We start from the raw sequence: 18,460 nt of genomic DNA on the forward strand, positions 1-18,460 counted from the left end.
CCACCGCTTTCAACAGGTCCTTTGGGGATAGTTACAGACCTCAGCACAAACACGCAGCAAAATCTGGAGCAAATATAAAGTAAGATACACCTCCCAAGACAGACAACTGAACGCATCCGTACAACAAAACAAAGTGTTTCACATCTAGCATGTGGCATTGGGCAGCTAATACGCTGGATGTAGTTACGTACAGGGATGAGAGCCCCCAGGTTTCTCCATCTGGCACTGGCACTTTGTCCATCCTGTGCCCCAGAGAGTTTGCCCAGTGCTGCTCTGCAGCAGGCACGGAGTGTGTGGGGACTCCTCACAGCACACAGCAGGGTACCAAGAGGTCTCACTGCAAAAGACCAAGAACCCTCTGACTCCTGGAGATACCACCACACACCACAGGTCAGAAACAGACGAGCCAGACACAAATGAGGTCGGTCTCACACTTCAACGCATGTTGTTCAAGCCAGCAAGTTACCTACAATGAGTCTTCATTTGGCCTGGGAAAGGGTGGGCAACAGCAGCAGACCTTCCTCACTTTCCTTCACTTTAAGCAGAGCTTTTAATCAAAAAAAATAAAAATCATTTAAAAAACAAATATGCCCTTCCTGTCACTAACTGGAAGTTGAGGCCAACTGAACGGAGATGGCCATGCACTCAATCCCATCAGTAATCTCCAAAACAGCCTGTAGAGTTTCCCTCTTTCAGGCCATTTACTAGGGAGAAAACAAACGCAACCCCACTTCTCTTTTTCTATTCTATTTTTTTCCCTCTCAGGAAATGTGGGGATCTTGATGTGCTTGAACGAGCCATTAACTAGCAGCCGACATCTCCAGCTATTGTAAATATATTAACTCAAGGCCTTTTGCTGCGTTTATTAGACTCAAGAACAACATCTGGAAACAGATGTTTTCTGAGAGCAAAGGAGGGGAGGGAGGAGGAGAAAAAACAAGGGGGAAGAAAAGACTCTTGCAAGTGGAAGTGCATGGGTCTGCAGACCATCCCTTCACACAAGGCTGTTCAGAAGAAGCACTGCGAGGGGCTGAGGCCACTGCAGCCATGTCCCTCCTGTAGACAAGGCTTTGCGAGAGCAGGACTTCTCTGGGTTGCCTGTTTTCAGGGAAACAGTGATGGGGGAGTGGAAAAGCTCATGCCTGCTTTCAGGGCTCTAGCAAAGAACAGTCACAGCGCTCACAAAAACGTCCCCTTCCCTGTCAGCCTCTGGCACAGGGACCCACCTGCCTTTGGGCTTGGGTGCAGAACAGGCAAGGCCTGGGATCCCCAGGGGACACCACCACAGTGTCCCACCTGCCACGAGCAGCCCTTCCTCAAAAGGCAAGCAGCGTGGAAACCTCCCACCCTGGGGCTGTTAAGCACCAAGGGGCCCTGCTCTGATTTAATGATGTCTTAATGACACCACGGCTCAAGTTTAGACAATATTTAGAGAGTTAACATAGTGTTACTAGGGGGAAAAGCATGCAGACACGTGTGTACTTAAACCCATAACCCAAGCATTACTGATGAAACTACACTCTCAACTGGTCATGCTTTGCTCAGGTTCCAGAGGTGACTCAGGTACAAGAGAGATCTGAGACCAAAGCTTTCCTGCATTCCTTCTGAGGGACATACGCCTGTACCCATGTGCTTACATACGTACACTCACACAATTTTTAAAATCACCATTTTCTCTTCTGTAACCCCTGCCTCACCTCTGGCATCTCCAGCCCCGTCTGTCCTCTAATATGCAGCTACTAATATTTTGCTGGTCAATTCAGGAAAATTGAGTATTCCCTACTTAATTGGGCAGTTGTTTATAGGATGTATCAAGTAGTCTGTAGAGCAGAACAATTCCCGCCTGAGGAGCTGCTCTAACCCATTGTGGAGTTACAGAATAAAGACACATTCGATCCTTTGGGAAAAGGGTTAGGAAAATACATGGAAAAAAATGTACTGTCCGTGCATAGTAATATTATGGCTGTTTTCAATCACTTGGTCCCTACAAAACAAAAGGGACCACTGCACAATATAAACTCGTAGCCCTGCCAAGCAGCAAAGGCAGAAAGAAAGAAGCGAAGCTAGCAGTAGCCGGTCAGGGCTTTACATATTTATAACCCTAAAACACCTGAGCTCAGTTTTGCCTCCCTCCTGTCAAAGCCAAACCAGCCTCATGCAGGCGCGGCGGTGGGAACCTGCCCCCAGAGCTGTGTGAAATGCCAAACAACTGAGCAGAGCCGGGCTGGGCCAGGCCAAGCGCTCCTGCAGAGGCTGGGTCAGAGCCTCCAAGGGAAGATGAAGCAAACCCTGGTCTCGCAGTCTGAGACCACCCCTTCCTGAAGGCTGACCACCCCTTCTCCCTTGGACCCCACAGAGGGAAAGCCCAGACCATCCAGGCTTTGCAGGATGAGAGCATCAGGCAGTGCCTGGTGGATGCACAGTTAAGCTGCCCACACTCCTTGTGTTTTCAACTAACCTCTCGCCTTTTGTTCAGAGGAGGAGAATGGCCCTGAGCAAGCAGGCTCTGCACCCTTCTTTGGGGAAGGAGAAGTTTTTTCCCCCCCAACAGAAGTGTTTCACATCCAAGCTGGGCTGGGGAAACGTTTTGCTTCTTTTCAGCTGCAGGTTTTTTTTTCCTCCTGGTCTGGAGCTGATTTTTAATAGGTCGTGCTCAGTGCCGTGGGAGCCTGTAGAGATGGTCATCTCTGCTGGCCTGATTTTTGCCGTTATCTCATTTCTCACAGAGCCTGGGTGGTAGGACCTTTAGGGGAAGAGAAATTAAGAAAAATGACATTGCTGCAAATGAGACAAGGAAAAGCTTCCACTGCTGCAGCAGTGTTCCCCAAATCTTTCTAGCTTACAGATGCACACAGCAGCCTGTGGAGGATGGGCATTGCTCAGAGCTGAAAGATACCTGCCTCAGGAAAACTGCTTCAGAAACACTTCTAGTTTTGGTGCATCGCTACGAGCTCCAGCACAGCTAGAGCAATGCAAGTGCTAGCCACAGCAAAGAGGCAGGCAGACTGAACATTCAAAATCTGCTCATATGGGTGGAAAAACAAGGGTGAGATTTTCAGGCACAAAACCTGCAGAGCCAGCTCCAGGAGAGAGGGGCAGCTGTCCCTGGGACACAATGTTCTCCAGCACAATGCTGGAGCTCAAAGGAGCTACTCGGTTCCCCCCTGCAACTCCCCTCGGCCCCTTGCTGAGCAGAAAACCTGCCGGTATTAATTAATTAATTATTGGGCACTGCATGCTCAGTTAGTCATCCACGCACCGAGGCCCTTGCCACAGCGCCTTGGCACGCATGGGGCTGATAAGTCACAGCACCGATTTGCATTTGGGTTTCCCATTAAATCGCTTTGCGAGAGGTTACTGCTGAAAGCCTGCAGCCTTGCTGCCCAGCTGGGCTCTTGCATCCATCCCAAACCCACACTCCTCCCACCCCTTCCCCTCAACAGGGGTCCTGTTCAGCCTCTGCTACTGTCTTCCACAGAGGCATTTCTAAGAGATCCCCTGCTCCTCACCTTCGGCAGCTGCAATCCAGGCTTGTGCCCAGGCTGCCAGCAACCCAGGACATACGCAGGGTGAGCGCACCACAGGGTCAACTGGAAACCCCAAAAGCCTGGGGCCAAGCAGGCCTGCCCAGGGGAGCCCAGACACCGCGTGCATACCCAGAGGCAGGCAGAGCCAATCTTACGGCTCGGTCTAGGAAACCAAAGCCTACAGTGCTGGGACAGGCGTGTGTCCCTGCGCAAGCAGCCAGGGAACCCACAGCAGCTTTGTATGGTCTTTGAAGCTAATGAATCGATGCTGGGAGGGTTGGGAAACCCAGACTAAGTGTCAACTGCTCTGAGGGAAGCAAAAATAATGAAGCAAGGCTCCCCCAGAAGACAGATTGCTTCAGAGCCCAGGAGCAAAGCAGAGTGGATACAGCTAGCTCAGGAAATTGAAAACAACTTTTGGTTAAAACTTCCTTTTGCTCTAACACTCGGTCTTTTATCAAAGCTCATTCAGACTCTGACAGCAGTGTGCAAAGAGGCTCTGCTTCATCATAATGTAAAAGACAGGCCCAGCAGCCAGGAGGTTAGCAGCTAATGGAACAGAGTCAGGTTTGATTTCCCTGGAAATTGCTCGCAGAGGAAAGTCAGGAGATGAGGAACGCTGCTAATGTCCTTCTGTGACACCATGCCTCCTCCTGCTCAGGGTGAAGCCCTTGCTTGTGCCCTCTGCCTTCACCCCGTGGCTTGTCCCAGTGCTCCAGCAGGAGGGAGAGCAAAGCAAAAGCAAAAAAGGCAGGGGGACATGAACTCCTGAGCCACGAGCAGACAGTGCCAGAGAGCAGCACAGCTCCTCACATGAGGGTTTTTCCTTCCCAGTGATGTTGCTTTCCTAGCGCCTGATGTAAATCCTCCTGCCAGGGGGGTTACCCTGCCCTAAATGTGGCTCTAGCAGCAGATCCTCAGCCATCTGAGGAGTCTCTTCCAGCTCATGGGTTTGTGTTGCTTTTGTTTTTTTTTAAATGCCACTGGGGGTTTGTCTCCTTTTAGCAGTATCGCAAGGGGAGCGTGGAAAGCTGTTTTTCCACCCCAAAGGAACTCTGGCACAGCCGGTTCATGTGTCGGATGCACAGTGCATATGAAGGCTGTGCTCTTCCTTCAGGACACTGCGTCCTCATCATGCTGGGGCACATCCAAAGCAGAGCACCAAGAAAACAACATGTTTTAAGAGAAAGGGCCCAATTCATCTCCCTTGGGACTTGTAACAGTCAATGGAAAAAAAAAAAAAAAAACTTTTAGGCTTCCCTGGGCTTTGTCCCATATGTCCCAACCCAGCTTGACGTCAGTGTAGTTGCTCCTGCTTTGTGCTGGATCCGAAAAATGGAATCCGTTGCGACAGGTCCCGACGAGACAACGGGAGAGCTGGGTCCTCCAGCCCCAAAAACTCAGCACACAGAGGGAGGAGCTGAGCCCCCCCCCATTTTACCACAGGCATCTGAAACTGCCTCATGATGCTTTTTAATGTTCTCCCTCTTTCTCCTCAATAAATCAGCCCTATCTTCTTTGTATGCATAGAAGTAAAAATAACTGGAAGCTGTGCTTGAGCACTGCTACCTCCTTCAAATCTGAGAGGCCTGGAGCAGATTACAAGCAGCAGGGAATAAACCATAAATGCTTAGTAGATCGATATTAAGAAGTAGTAAACACACCCTTGCCTTTCCCCTTTAAGGACATGAGCCTGTAAAGGCAGTTCACATTCTTCAGGCTCAAAATATTTATGTGTTTGGGGTTTTTACCAATGTTACCAATGCAGCGAATAAGAATTTAAAAGAGGTCAAGATGGATGAGAGCCCCCCTCAGGGGTGCTGCTGCCCACCACCCACCTTGCAAAAGCCCATCCTGCCCACGGCAGGCAGCATCCTGCACAGGTAGCAGACAGCACCACAGACATCGCAATGGATCTGGGCAAAGCCACCGTAGCCACTGTCATCTGCAGAGGTTTGCAGTGCTCGAGGGCTTTGCTCTGTGTCAGCGGGAGCTGCCTCCTGCCATGCCCCCGCAGCAGGGAGAGGTGCGGGGCCACGCACACAACTGTCCCTGCATACTTGGAGCGCAGGAGTTAGCGCAGAGGCTGAAATATCATGCCTATCAGTAGGGCCCTGTGAAGAGAAAATAGCAGAGGATCTGGTGGCAGCTTCCTTTCAAGACGTACAGGAATAGCTGCACACATCTCTGCCGGATCAGATGGACTGGATTCCTCTACTCAAATCCTTCAGCTTTGAATTCTGCTGCAAACCATTTTTCCCCCTCCTTGGCTTGTTTGTTGTTTCAGGACCACTAAATTACCGAGAATGGTTTACATTATATAACCACCCTGTCCTTATTGCATTTTGGGGAGGAGACTCTGACAAGCAGCCAGATCTAATTTGTACTTTAAATTGGCTTCTGGGCCAGACAGTCATGCCTTCCAGATGGAAAATCCAGTTGCACTCACCAGCAAATATCCCGGTGCGTTTGGCTCCTGAAACAGCTTTGTTTGTATCGCTCCAAAGCCTGCTCTGTGGCATGCTTTACTTTTATACAGCTGAAGAGAGGCTGTTGGTCACCGCAGTTCCTGGTGAGGCAGCATCACTTTCCACCACCTATACCAGTTCAGCTGTCAGCCCTGCCTTGCTGTCCTGTTGTTTTTCCTAGAACCCTACTCAACAGCTGCAGGAGCTTTACAACTGCCAGAATCGGGATTTGTCTCCCTGGGAAAGTCCTTTCAGGTTGCCTTTTCCAAGGGTGACTCTGCTACACTTGCTCAACCTGTTTAATGCTACCCTGAATCAAAAATAATTTGAAGAAAGCAAACGCTATGTTTCTTTTCATGCCTGTGACAATTTGGAAGGCGCAAGATCCTCTCTTCTCCTGCCAGGGCAGAATCAAGGGTACGTTCAGCACTGGTTTAGGTTACAGCCAGGGTCTGGCCAGCAGCACGTTACACACGGGACTCTCTAACATTGCTCACATCAACAGGGATTTAAAATGCTGTTGCTGATGGTGACAAACCTGGGCTGTCATTTGCTTTGGAGGGAGCAAATGAGGAGAGGTGGGCACTGCCTTGAAACACCCTCAAACACGGCTGGGAGCATTCTGTGAGCAGCCCTGTTCAACATGTCCAACTTGGGGAACAGCAGCCCAGGCTGAGCCACAAAACTGTATCTCACAGGCAGGTGCACCACCTGGGGCTGGCTACTTGCTTGTATTCACCCACAGGGGAAATAGCATTGGAAGACATCATTATCCTGCACCGAAGGCAGGTGTGAACCTGCATTTGGGGTGGCCTCAGTGGATCTGCGGCTTCCTCACAGTCCCTGTGACATTTTTTGCCCTTTCAGCCTTGCTCTCACAAGCCGCGTATTGTTCTAAGGTTGTATGGTCTGATGGATAAACCAACAACGTGATCCTCTTCCCACCTCTGCAAAACTCTGCCACACTTTTTTTTTTTGGTGGCATTAGGCAAGGCCATTCATTCTGTGAGTCTTCACCCCTTTCCTTTTCTGCAAAATGAGACAAATGATCCTACTCTGTACATTGATCTAAAATAAACTGCTGACTAGGGTTATCATTTGAGAAAACAAGACAGATAAGCCATCAGCCACAGAGCACTTCGAGCCAGAGTTATCAAAGCCTTACCTTGTTTGCAAGTACTGAATCTAACGCTGCCCACAACTGCATTGTCCTCTTGGCCCAGAAAGACTCTTGTCACCGGGGCGCTAACTCTGCTGATGAGTCTCACACAGCACGTGTCTTCTGGAGGTGTATCATCCAGCAAAAGGTGATGAGTGGTGCTGCGGGAGAGCTAAGAAGCCCTTTGGGGCAGTACTGAGTGAGGGCATCTGACTATTTACGTTGTGTCAGATGCTGATGGAAGCACAACCATCTCACCACAACCCTTCTGTGTCCTTCCCAAGTTCCTCTGTGTTTTCAGGGACTCTTTCTGCCTAGCAGCATTCTTGGGACCAAAATTAACTCTTGGGAAAGGTTAAGAACAAGCTTTCTTGGGATCGTCATCTGTGGACAGCCAGAGCATGCAAGGAAGGTCAGAAGACAGCCAGCCACGCTGTAGACAGGCTCAATGAGCAAAATCACTCCTGAAAGTCTTAAAGAGAAGTGCCCATCCCTAAAAACCAATGCTGCAGCTGAAAGCATTTGGGTGGCCTCTGCCCCGATGGGCAACGAGCACTGCATTGCACAAGAGCAGGACCACAGTGGCTGGCAAGGACGGAGAGGCTCAGACAGGCACGCTTCTTGTGCAGGAGAGCTGAGGTGTTGAGCAACACCCAGCAGAGACAGGCAGATCCACAGCCAGGTCTCTGCTATGTAGTCTAACAGTACCCACACATCTCCTGGGTCTCCTCCATCGCCTCTTGTAGGGACGCACATTTAGCACAGTAGTATAAACCACCATCGAATCTGAGTGGTTGCACTTTATAGCCACTTCAGCTCAGGCCCAAACAATTGCAGAGTCCACCGTAGCAAAGACCAGGCCCGTATATTATTTTAAAGCAGTAGTTTGTTTTGGTTTCGCTCCCTTGCCTGCACCTCTCTGAAATTGCCCTCTGTTTGTTTGGGATATTTGCAGGCATGCAATGTTTTCCCAGCCAACTTTGCAAAGGATGTTGCCGTCCTAACAGGCTCTGCCTTTGACTCCTGTGCTGCTGTGGCCAAGTCCTTGGACTCCTCTGCAGAGTAAATCAAATGACTTCTGCAAAAGCAGATGTGAAAAAATAACATATGCAAAATGACTGGCACGTAAAACTATGAGCAGTAACTGCAGGTGTGCAGGAGAGCTCCAGGGCTGATGCTTATTGCTCCAGCAGACAAAAATGTCTCAAGGACCCGGGGCCTACGCTGCATAATCCAAGTGAAACTCATGCAATTCTTCCCACTTTGTGGAAACTGGCATTTTGGAAAGTAGGGAAACTGCAGCCCAGTGACCCCCAAACCAGTCCCAAGCACTCCCAGTCCCTGCCCCCATTTGATGCTCCCCTCAAGCAGGATTGAGAGGCCCAGCAGCAGGGACTAGCTAGAAGTGGTTTCTTAAAAGATGGAAAACAAGTTTCCTGAGGCAAAAGAAGAATCAGGCTTGTTTCACTTTGAAGGCTTGTTTGTTTGGCGCCTTTGGAAATGAGAAAGAAAACAGTGGTGTTTTTGATAAAAAAAATCCTCCAAATGAAGAAACAAATCGTGAAAAAATGAAATAAGACAGTTATGCCTTTTGAAAAAAATGTTGGCCAGCCACAGTGCCGTGCTAAGTCAGATGTGGCTCAGCACAGCTCAGCAGCAAACAAGGGCCCTCACAGACCACCACTGGCAGCAGCTGCTGAAAAATCCTGCCCTGGCTTGGAGCTCACACCCCCTCCTCCCACCATGCTGCTTATATTAATTGCCTGCTACTTGTACAGTCTCAGCAGCACACGTATTTACCTACCTGTTAACGCTGAACTATCATCTGCCACACACCAGCGTCACCAAGTCTCTTCTTGCGCTGCCTCTGCACGAACAGCACCAAGTTTGCAAAAGCATCCTGACCTCTAGGAGAGACCTGAGGAGAGCCAGCAGGAAGGCATGCAGCCATCCTGGTGCCACCATTCCTGCTGTGGAGCTCTACAGCTGCCTGCGCAGCATTGCAGGAAGCCCACTTTGTAAAACTCTGCACACCCAGTCACACACCCGCCTTGCCCATGAACAGTGCCACCCGTTTACCACTTTAGGCAGACTCCCCGCCAGCACTCCTTGCGTGCACACCGCCGCTTGCTACAGCTCACCACTGCACACAAGCTGCTCACCAGCACTTACTGCCACCGCAGGGCTGCCCACAGCCCGCCACTACGTGAGTGCAGCCCATTTCTGTCTGTGGACAGCTTGGCAATAGCATGGTGCATGGCACAATCAGCATAGCGGCAACAGCAACATTAGCACTCGGGTTGTGGCTTGCAATAGAATCAAAAGTTAATAACAGCAGCAGCAGATTATGTGCAGGACTGAGGATCCTAATTGCTGTTGGGATTCTAACGTTGGTCACTCACCACATACCCAGGATACGCAATCTCTGCATGGCACATTCTGTTATCCATATTCTTATGTTTGTCCTTTTCGGCATCGCTGGATTTTCAAATAAAGTCCTTCCCTAAGGCAACTGAAGATGCCTTAAATTAGAATGCGATTGAAGTAGCTGTTGGTGGTGTTGCTGTAATAACGGCGTTCCTGTATGGAGCCAGTAGCTGAACTCGATGATCCTTGCAGGTCCCTTCCAACTCAGGAGATGATGTGATTCTGTGATCTTTATGCCACCCTACTTTATGCCACCCTACTATGCTGAGGAGCATCCATCATGGATTAATTCCTCCTTCCCTCTGTAAATTTATTTATTAAATGCTGAACTGGCTGATTTCTTGGGCCTGCCCTTCCAAGAGGCACATGATGGCTTTTGCAGGGAGCTGCACTGGGAAGAGCAAACAGTACGCAACTAAACATTGTTGCTGGTAAAAAAACAAGAGCTGCGCAACAGCAAAGTAGCCCAACAAGCTGCCTCAAGCTCCCAGCCTCACTAGCACAAAACCATGATGAATAATCCAAAAGAGTAATGTTCAATACCACATTTCAGCCCTAAACCAGCTAGTCTGGTTAATATTTGTACATACAGCATGTGTGATCCTACAGAAAGCAGAGGGAAAGATACCTTTCTTGGCTTAACTGCCATCTATGTTCACATCACAATTGCAATAAAATTACGTTATCTTCAGTTACCTTTGCACGTATCTATCAAATGTCCCATAGTCAAAACATCTTGTCTCACAAAATACCTTACCGCTTGCAAGTGTCAAAGCAACTTTTCTCCTTCTCTCCTTAGACAAAACACATCCTCACCTCAGTGAATTAACACCACGCAGGGTTTCTTAGATGATTGCAGAAACCCAAGAGCTTCAGTGCCAAACCCATGCAGCCCCACACTTGTCACCAAGTGCTCCAACACTGAAAACCCAAACATTTCCCCTACTTGCTTTCAAAGAAGCAGCTAAGTCAAAAGCCTCAGCAGGACCCAGGAACCTGAGGTGGTGTCCACAGGGCTTGAGTCCCAGTGTCTGTCACAAAGGTAAAAACCCACTTTTCTGTGGGTTTTCCTCTTCTTCCTCACATAAAGGACAGGGCCCAAGCACAGGCTGTGGGCTCAGTGCCAGCTGCCCCCTCACCTCAGCAGAAGGGAAAGAGAAAGCAACTGGAAAACTCAGGGAGGGGGGAATAAAAACCAGGAGATCCCACACCAGTTACCAGCAAAACACACTCAGTTTGGGGGAAAATTCAATGCAGAGCCAGTTAAGATGGATTTAGATGCTGAAACACAGACGAAACTAAACCACCACCTTGCCCCGTGTGGAAGGGGTACCGGTGAGACCCGCTCCTCTCCAGCAGCTGTGGGGGTTCTGCCACAGCAGCCCAAGCCCCTCCCGCCCTTCCTCCTCCTCAGGGCTGGCAGGGCTGTTCCTCACACCTTCATCCCTCACTGCTCCCCTATTTGGCATTTTTTCCCCTTTCTTCAATCCGTTTCCACAGAGGTACCACCAGACCCTGTGGAGAGGGAGGCATGAGGGCAGTGCCGGAACCTTCCGGAGCCTCCTGGAACCTTCCGAAGTTTTTCCCGCCTTTTTCTCACAGAGCCCCCTCAGCATCACCGCCAGCCCCAGGTGGGGGGGGGGGGGGTGCTCCCCACCTTCTCCCCGCATCCCGAGGACCCAAAATAACTCAATCTCTCTGCTCAAGGAGCCATCACCAGCTTCCCCATAGGGTTCTCCTCAGGTTGGCAGTCCTTCGCCTCTGCCATGGCTCTGTGACAGGCAGCATTTTGTCTTCCCCTTCAAATCCAGCACAGAGGTGGGACTGAGAGGGATCGCCTGTGGGAAGCGACCTCGTATGCTCACCACACCGCTCACACCACCTCTGCCCAAGTTTCCAGGAATGACAGTAATTAAGTTGTAAGTGCAGTGCTTGCTCCCCACTCCCCATATGTTTTCACTTCAGCCATACAGCAAAAATATTTCCTGGCATCTGTCTTCAATTGAGGGCAGGGAGGGAGGTAAGCTGGTGGAGAGGAGAGACCCGTGGAAGGGACATGCTCTTTGAGCCCCTTTGGGAGAAAAAAAAAAAAAAGGAAACACAAAGATGCCTTTGATCAATTTTTCATTACCATGATGCTACAAACAGTCATGGTGAAAGCAAGTAGTGAGCATGAGCCCCATTATCTCAGGTCTGGCTGACGAAGTCTGTGCATCCAGCATGCCCTGCGTGCGGCTGCTCCAGCACCAAGCTACAACCTGCATTGCCACTTCCACACGCTGCTTTCCAGGCTCTGAAAACCTTCTCCCCATCGACAGCCGTCTGCATTAGGTCTGTGCAGCCTGTGGCATCGCTGGCAGCAGCGGGTGGGAGGTGATGCTGTCTTGGCTTTATTCACGCTTCCTTGCAAAGAGCTCGCATCTCTCCCAGGGATCTCGCTTCACTTCTGGTTGCTGAGAAGAATGTCCTCATCTTCACTTGCGTGTTTCCTTGCCTGAAAACAAAGAAGAATCCCCCCCAGGATTAGCAGAGCAGATACCAGTGCAAAAGCCAAAACAAGAACAGTAACACGCTAGCAAACTCACCGCTGGCCTCAGCGCAACGCTCCTGCCTGGGAAAGCACAGAGGCACCACGTCCCCATCACTGCGTACTCATGTGCAAACCGCAGAAACCAGGAGCAGGAGACAACAGTTGCAAGCAAAAAATCAGAGACCACAGCAAGGTGGAGATCAGGATCCACACCTGCTGCATATTGGGGAGCACACAGAGCTAGGTTCAGAAACGAAGTCCTGGCCAGAAGATGAACAGCTCCTCTTCGCTGGCAAGTGCTCATGCCATCGTGTTCCTGTGCACAACTGGCCTGTGCCATGTGAGCAATGTAAAATGGTGTGGTGAAATATCACCTGTAAGCAGCTCTTGCTCTTACAAGGTAATTTCACCTCACCCCTGTTCTCCACATGCACACAGAGAGCTTATTATCCTCTCTTTCCATCTGCAGGACATGAGGTTTTCTCTTCAATATTATAACCCTTCCAGCAGATCCACTTGTACGTTTTTTCATATCCTTGCTGGGACATATAAAAAAAGCTTCTCAGTGCAAAGCTGTTTTCCATGGCACATCCTCCAGGCTGCCCTGCTCCTTCCCACAAGTTCCAACCTTTCTCCCCAACCAACCTCGTACCAAAAACTAGTGTTTACTTACACTTGAAACATGTTCCTGCTGTGTTGCGGCCCCTTTGTTAACTTACAAAGGCCTTGTGAAAAGTGCCTGCCATTTCCAGAGGGAAAGCCAAGTAATTAATGACTATCAGAGCCCAGCTAATCGTTCTGCATGCATTACCTTTGCACAGAAGCCAGCGAAGCAATAAAATCACCAGGGCCAGCGTGAACTACTGCATCACCCAAATGGAATCACCTGCTGCTATGGTATTTCCATAAAACCCCATCCCCTCTTCCTCCAGGCCACTCCACCCCCACATTTCTTTCCCTGCACTGTGGACTTAAAGGGCAAAAGCATTCGCAGATTGTTCATCGTGTCATAGAAAACATCAGAATATCTCATTGGGCACCTGCTAACATTCTTCACCTCAATAACCTGCAGAAACCCCAAAGATTTACACCCTAAAAACACTACAGTATGCATCATGCTTAAAGAACTGGGAGATATATCCACATCCAACACTCAGTGCTGTCTTACATGAGACTACGCAGAAAATCCTGACTTTGCAACACACACCTCCTTTACTCTCCAGGTTACTCTATGTCCCCAGACCCACAATGGGAGAAGCTGAGCCACATCTTTCCACACAAGTGCAGCTCCTCGATGTGCACAGCCCCGCACGATCAGGAAGGTCGAGCCTGCTGCCACACTTCCAGGTGGTCCCAATTAATCCCACGGAGTTCAAGCACAACACGTAATCGGGAGCTCGCCCGCGCAGTCAGCAACTGGGAGCCCCAGACACGCTGTATTTATCTGTAAATCAAAGTGAAGCTAAGCAGCTCCCTGGCCCTGACAGCATTGGTGTGTCTCCCAGAACATATTACAAATGATTTTTATGACATGCTATGTGTCTTTCCACGTTGGACAGTGTTTACTCAAAAGTTTCTTCCGAAAAAAATGCCAGGGGCTGTCCATTGGGACCACAATAAATTCAAGAGGATATGCCGTCCTGTTTTATTTTTTATCCATCAATAGCCATTGTGCTGTTTAAAGAACTGAGAAGAGTTGTGTTAGTGGAAAAGCTTTTCAACGCTTTGATTCCCTTCTCCCCCCTCCTTCTTCTTTCTCTGCAAAATTCCACTTGCGATTCCCCATCATTTTTTTTTTCTGGGTGGTTATGCTAAAAACTTCTGCCCAAAGGCTTCTGGATAAATTCTGCCCTCAGATATGCACATTCAACTGCTGGTGAAATTAGTGGCTTCTTTGCATGCAAGTTGCAGGAAGGAATTTGGCTCAGCCAGCAGCATTTTCCGAGCGGCCACAGAGTGCATGCACACCAATTGTTCAGCCCCACTCTTCAGACACCATGGCCCAGGGGCAGCCAAATTCCCAGACCCCCACGAGTCGCATACCAAAACCTTCGTGGTGATGAGCTGTGAGGAAGCATTCCTCAGCACTGGAGGAGGGTGTAGCACACCCGCCTGGTGTGCCAGCTCAGAGCCTGGCCGCTGGGCTCTCCTCTCCAGGACCTCACCTCCTTCTTGACCACAACACTGCCCAGCTGCCTGAAGGAATCCTCAGGTAGGGTCATCACAGAGGAAAGTTGGCATTGTGCATTAAAAATACGCATCACCTCCACACCAAGGGTTTCCCTGGGGTTCTGGTGCACTGCTGAGTGGTTCAGCTCATGTAGGACCCCGCTTGTTCTCCACTGACTGCAGAGGGAGATAGATATAGGTAACATGGATGCCCTGTAGTCCCTCCTGCTTTTCCCAAACCTCACTGACTGTAACTTGTGCCAGATTTACCCACCTTCATTTTCAACCTTTGGGCCTTCCTGTTATATCCCATCTCCTGCAAAGAGCGGAGCCAGGCTGCCTGGGCAATGGATCTCTCCTAGGGAGCTGGGGTGGAACTACCCGTAAGGACTCCTGGATCCTTTGGACAGGACAAGCAAGTCTCAGAAGGGCTTTTTTCAGGACTGCAGCAAAACTCAGATGACACAGACAACACTGTGCTCAAAAGTCAGACCAAGACCAAGCTCAGACCTCTCCCACAGCTTCAGAATATTTGGTGCTTTATATAGGCATATATACATTTAAGTGTGCATGTGTACATGTATATCACAGAATCACAGAATCGTCTAGGTTGGAAGAGACCTCCAAGACCACCTAGTCCAACCTCTGACCTAACACTAACAAGTCCCCCACTAAACCAGATCACTAAGCTCTACATCTAAACGTCTGTTAAAGACCTCCAGGGATGGTGACTCAACCACCTCCCTGGGCAGCCCATTCCAATGCCTAACAACCCTTTCGGTAAAGAAGTTCCTCCTAATATCCAACCTAAACCTCCCCTGGCGCAACTTCAGCCCATTCCCCCTCGTCCTGTCACCAGGCACGTAGGAGAACAGACCAACCCCTACCTTGCTACAGCCTCCTTTAAGGTACCTGTAGAGAGCGATGAGGTCGCCCCTGAGCCTCCTCTTCTCCAGGCTGAACAAGCCCAGCTCCCTCAGCCGCTCCTCATAAGACTTGTTCTCCAGACCCCTCACCAGCTTTGTTGCCCTTCTCCGGGCTCTCTCGAGCACATATTTGCAAGCTTATACATGCCTGCAAATAACATCCCTCAGCCATTCTTGATTCTGGTAAAAAGGAGTTATGATGAATGCTGGCTCAGTGTTTTGGGACCCTGGTGTGACCAAGCTGCCGTAGAAAAAAGAACTGCTTTTAGAAAGCCTGGTTCTTTCATGTATGCACACACTCTCCTTGAAGAAATCTGCCACTGTGAGGAAATCAGGCCAGAGGAAGCAGCGCTGTGCACGGCTGGTCCCCACGTTATTTCGGTTAGTGGCAGGGCAGTAACAAATTGCAAGATGGGTGGAGAGCGGAAGAATGAAGCAGCCCAACATTGATCTCTTCTGTTCATTCAGCTAACAGATGAATCTCCAAACGTCCACATGCTGTTCTTCAAAAAAAAGCAAACGCTTAGCGTGCCCACCCCATTTGCAGCCCAAAGGCCTTTCTAGTGTTTGTGTCCATATCCGTTTCAATCCTAACACCCTCTCCTCCATGCTGAGGCACATAGGGAGAAAACAACATCCCTGACCCAAGACCCTGTCCACAACCTTTTCAAAACAGGTTATTCCCTCTCCCAGATTTTGGGAGCCAACTTAAACATGTACCAAACGGGGCTGTTCATAGAAATTTCCCAGGTTAGCTGTTGAACTGAAGGCATTTCAAGTCTACAGAAGCCACCTTTTTGTCAACAGGATTGCTTAACAGCTCTCTGGAGCAGCACCTTCTTCCAGAAGCACCTAACTATCTCCTGAGTTACATAAACGCTGTCACCTTCTTCAGACATTCAGTTGACTTTTTTTGGCCCTTATCCTGTGGTTCATGTTCTGCAGCAGCCCCCCTGACATCTGTGAAGCTGGTCACTGAGTAAACACTCCATGCCATCAACAAAAACACCAGTAGGCGACTTTGTAGGAACGCACATGGCTTATAGATCTATTGGCATGGTGCAGAAAAGATTTCTAACCTTCCAAAGTCTCCACATCTCCATAAACCTGAGGGTTTTTTTGGACTGAACCTGCTCTGTTGCATCCAAGTTGTCCCAGTGGAGCTGAACCAAAAAAAGCCTAATAAACTGCTCAACTAAGAGAACAAAAATAATTACCCCCAAAGGAAGAACCTCTCCAGAGTCTTGGCTACGTAACACAATGATAAAACGGAGTAAAACTGGTCTCAGTCTCTTTTGACTCCAGAGGCCTGGATGGATGTTGTTGCCATCACTTTGAACTGAAGGACACAGGCCTCATTTATTCTTCCTTCTTCATTCCCTGCCATAAAAGCCAGGAAATGTAGTAATATGGCATTTCCAGTGCCATTTCATTCACTTTGTGCCTGAATTATTTTTATTTCCCAAGGCAAATGAAGAAGTGTGAGACAAGCGGCTGTCCTTAATTCCAAATTTCCTGCCATTGACCAGTTTAAACCATAGATCTAATGTTGTTAGGACAATATTTTCTTCCATACATGTCTTGCTGGTGATGTTAACTACTTACTGTTTATTTCCTACAGCAGCTGGGAACACGGAAACATGTACTGAAAGGGCTGAGTCACCTCCCCGTTGTCTAATGTTAGCATCACAGCCTGGACGCAGCTTGGTTAGGATGTTCTTGCCTCCAAAACCAGGAGCCCCTGTAAGGTTGGAGCACAGACCTCCAAAAAAAAAATATAAAAAAAGGAGAAACAAGTAGCGAGAAGCAGCGCCAAATGGGGAAACGCCAGGCAAACGGTGAGTGGGGATGGACGGACAGTCAGACCTTAATCCCACTAAATGGAAAGCAGATAGCCCTGATGGGAGGGGAACTCCTGCTACTCTCATCTCATCATTTGAACAGCGAGATTTCAGCTCTTTGTGGACAAGCAGGGCTTGCGAGAAACGGGGGGAGCCACTGCCTTTATCTTCTCCCCAGTTTGCACTGCCAGCTGGAGGCGAGCCCCCAGCAGCAGCCCCCAGCACCAGCCTGGGGACCCCCCATGGATTCAGTTTGGGTTAACAACATCCGTGTTCCCTGGGAGCCAGGGATTTGTTGTGGAAACGCTGCCAGAAGGGCCTAGCTTTGGCTCCTCTTCCCAAACACTTGCGGAAAGGCTGCAAAGTGTCCACCGGGACCCCGAGCTGAGGGGAAGATGAAGGCGAGCAGGGAGAGATGCCCATCAGGGCTGCGGCTCCTGCCAGAGAAGTGGTGCAGTATCAACCCCTGGCACTCTGGGACAGGTGGAGTGTCCTCTCCTTCCTTCCCTCCACAATCCTCCTTCCCAAAATGTTCCTCCAGAAAAGCAGAAAAGGGATGGAGCTGAGGAGACCATAGGCACCAGGGAGATGGCTCAGAGGGCATTTCACTGCCCTCTCCACCTTTGCACCTCTCCATCAGCAAGGAAGGTGCCATTTGGGACTGCCAGTCACCAGCTGGGAGATAAGCAGGGGTGCAAGAAAAAATAATTACCCTTCTATTTTTTTAGTGAAATACAGCGAAACAAGGATAGGGGATATGAAACTGCCGGCAGGAAACCAAGTCTTAGTGAAGTGAGGTGTAATGAACAGAAAACACCAGTCCATAGGACTCTCCGCAGGGGATGATCACAACCCTAATGGAGCCATCAGAAAAATATTGTTTTCCTTGCAGTAACACCTCAAGCCCAATTTACTACAAAGAGGGGAGAGCTGTAAAAGAGTGGGAAGTCTCTTCATCCAGTGCTGCTTCCCAGGGACCGCATGAGGCCAGTTCAATTTGCACCTTTTATCACCCCCGCCTGTGTCTCACTGCTTCGCAGGAGCCCTCTCCCCAGGGCAATAAAACCAAAATTACCGCAGAAAGCAGGCCATGGAAATAGCTCACCTGGAATCCAAGGGAGCTTTGCTGGAGCGAGAGCTGCCAAAAGACACCACTGGACCCCTCTGGCACCAGCAGATCCTGGTCTCAGTAACATCCTTCACACCGCGCCAGGCGCCTGTTCCCTGCACCAAAGCACTATGAGCTGAGCTCCTCATTTCTGTGGGTGCCAAGTTACATTCTGCTCCTTCCCCTAGACCCCCCATCGAACTCTCCCCTTTTTCAGGAGACCCTCTAACTTTTTCCATCATTTTTCTTCTCTGTTTCTGGGAAATGAGGGTCTAAACAGCTGCCTGCTTCTCTCCTGCTGCAGC

General features: G+C 49.6%; 1 long non-coding RNA gene across 5 annotated transcripts; it reads right to left on the reverse strand.

Moving 5' to 3' along the window:
- Positions 1–294: 294 nt before the first annotated feature.
- On the reverse strand, positions 295–18,146 carry LOC106030881 (uncharacterized). 5 transcript variants are annotated; one of them, XR_010832853.1, is made up of 4 exons: positions 16,812–18,146; positions 9,564–12,075; positions 2,459–2,743; positions 295–547 (listed from the first exon to the last, which is right to left on the reverse strand). It is a non-coding gene; the product is annotated as an uncharacterized lncRNA (long non-coding RNA). The 5 variants fall into 5 exon arrangements; XR_010832852.1 differs by lacking the exons at positions 295–547; positions 2,459–2,743 and adding exons at positions 7,743–8,232; positions 8,959–9,021; XR_007165418.2 differs by lacking the exons at positions 295–547; positions 2,459–2,743 and adding exons at positions 7,743–8,232; positions 8,959–9,072.
- Between the last annotated feature and the right edge of the window lie 314 nt (positions 18,147–18,460).

The sequence above is a fragment of the Anser cygnoides genome, chromosome 7 (genome assembly GCF_040182565.1).
Source record: "Anser cygnoides isolate HZ-2024a breed goose chromosome 7, Taihu_goose_T2T_genome, whole genome shotgun sequence".
NCBI classification, from domain to species: Eukaryota; Metazoa; Chordata; class Aves; order Anseriformes; family Anatidae; genus Anser; species Anser cygnoides.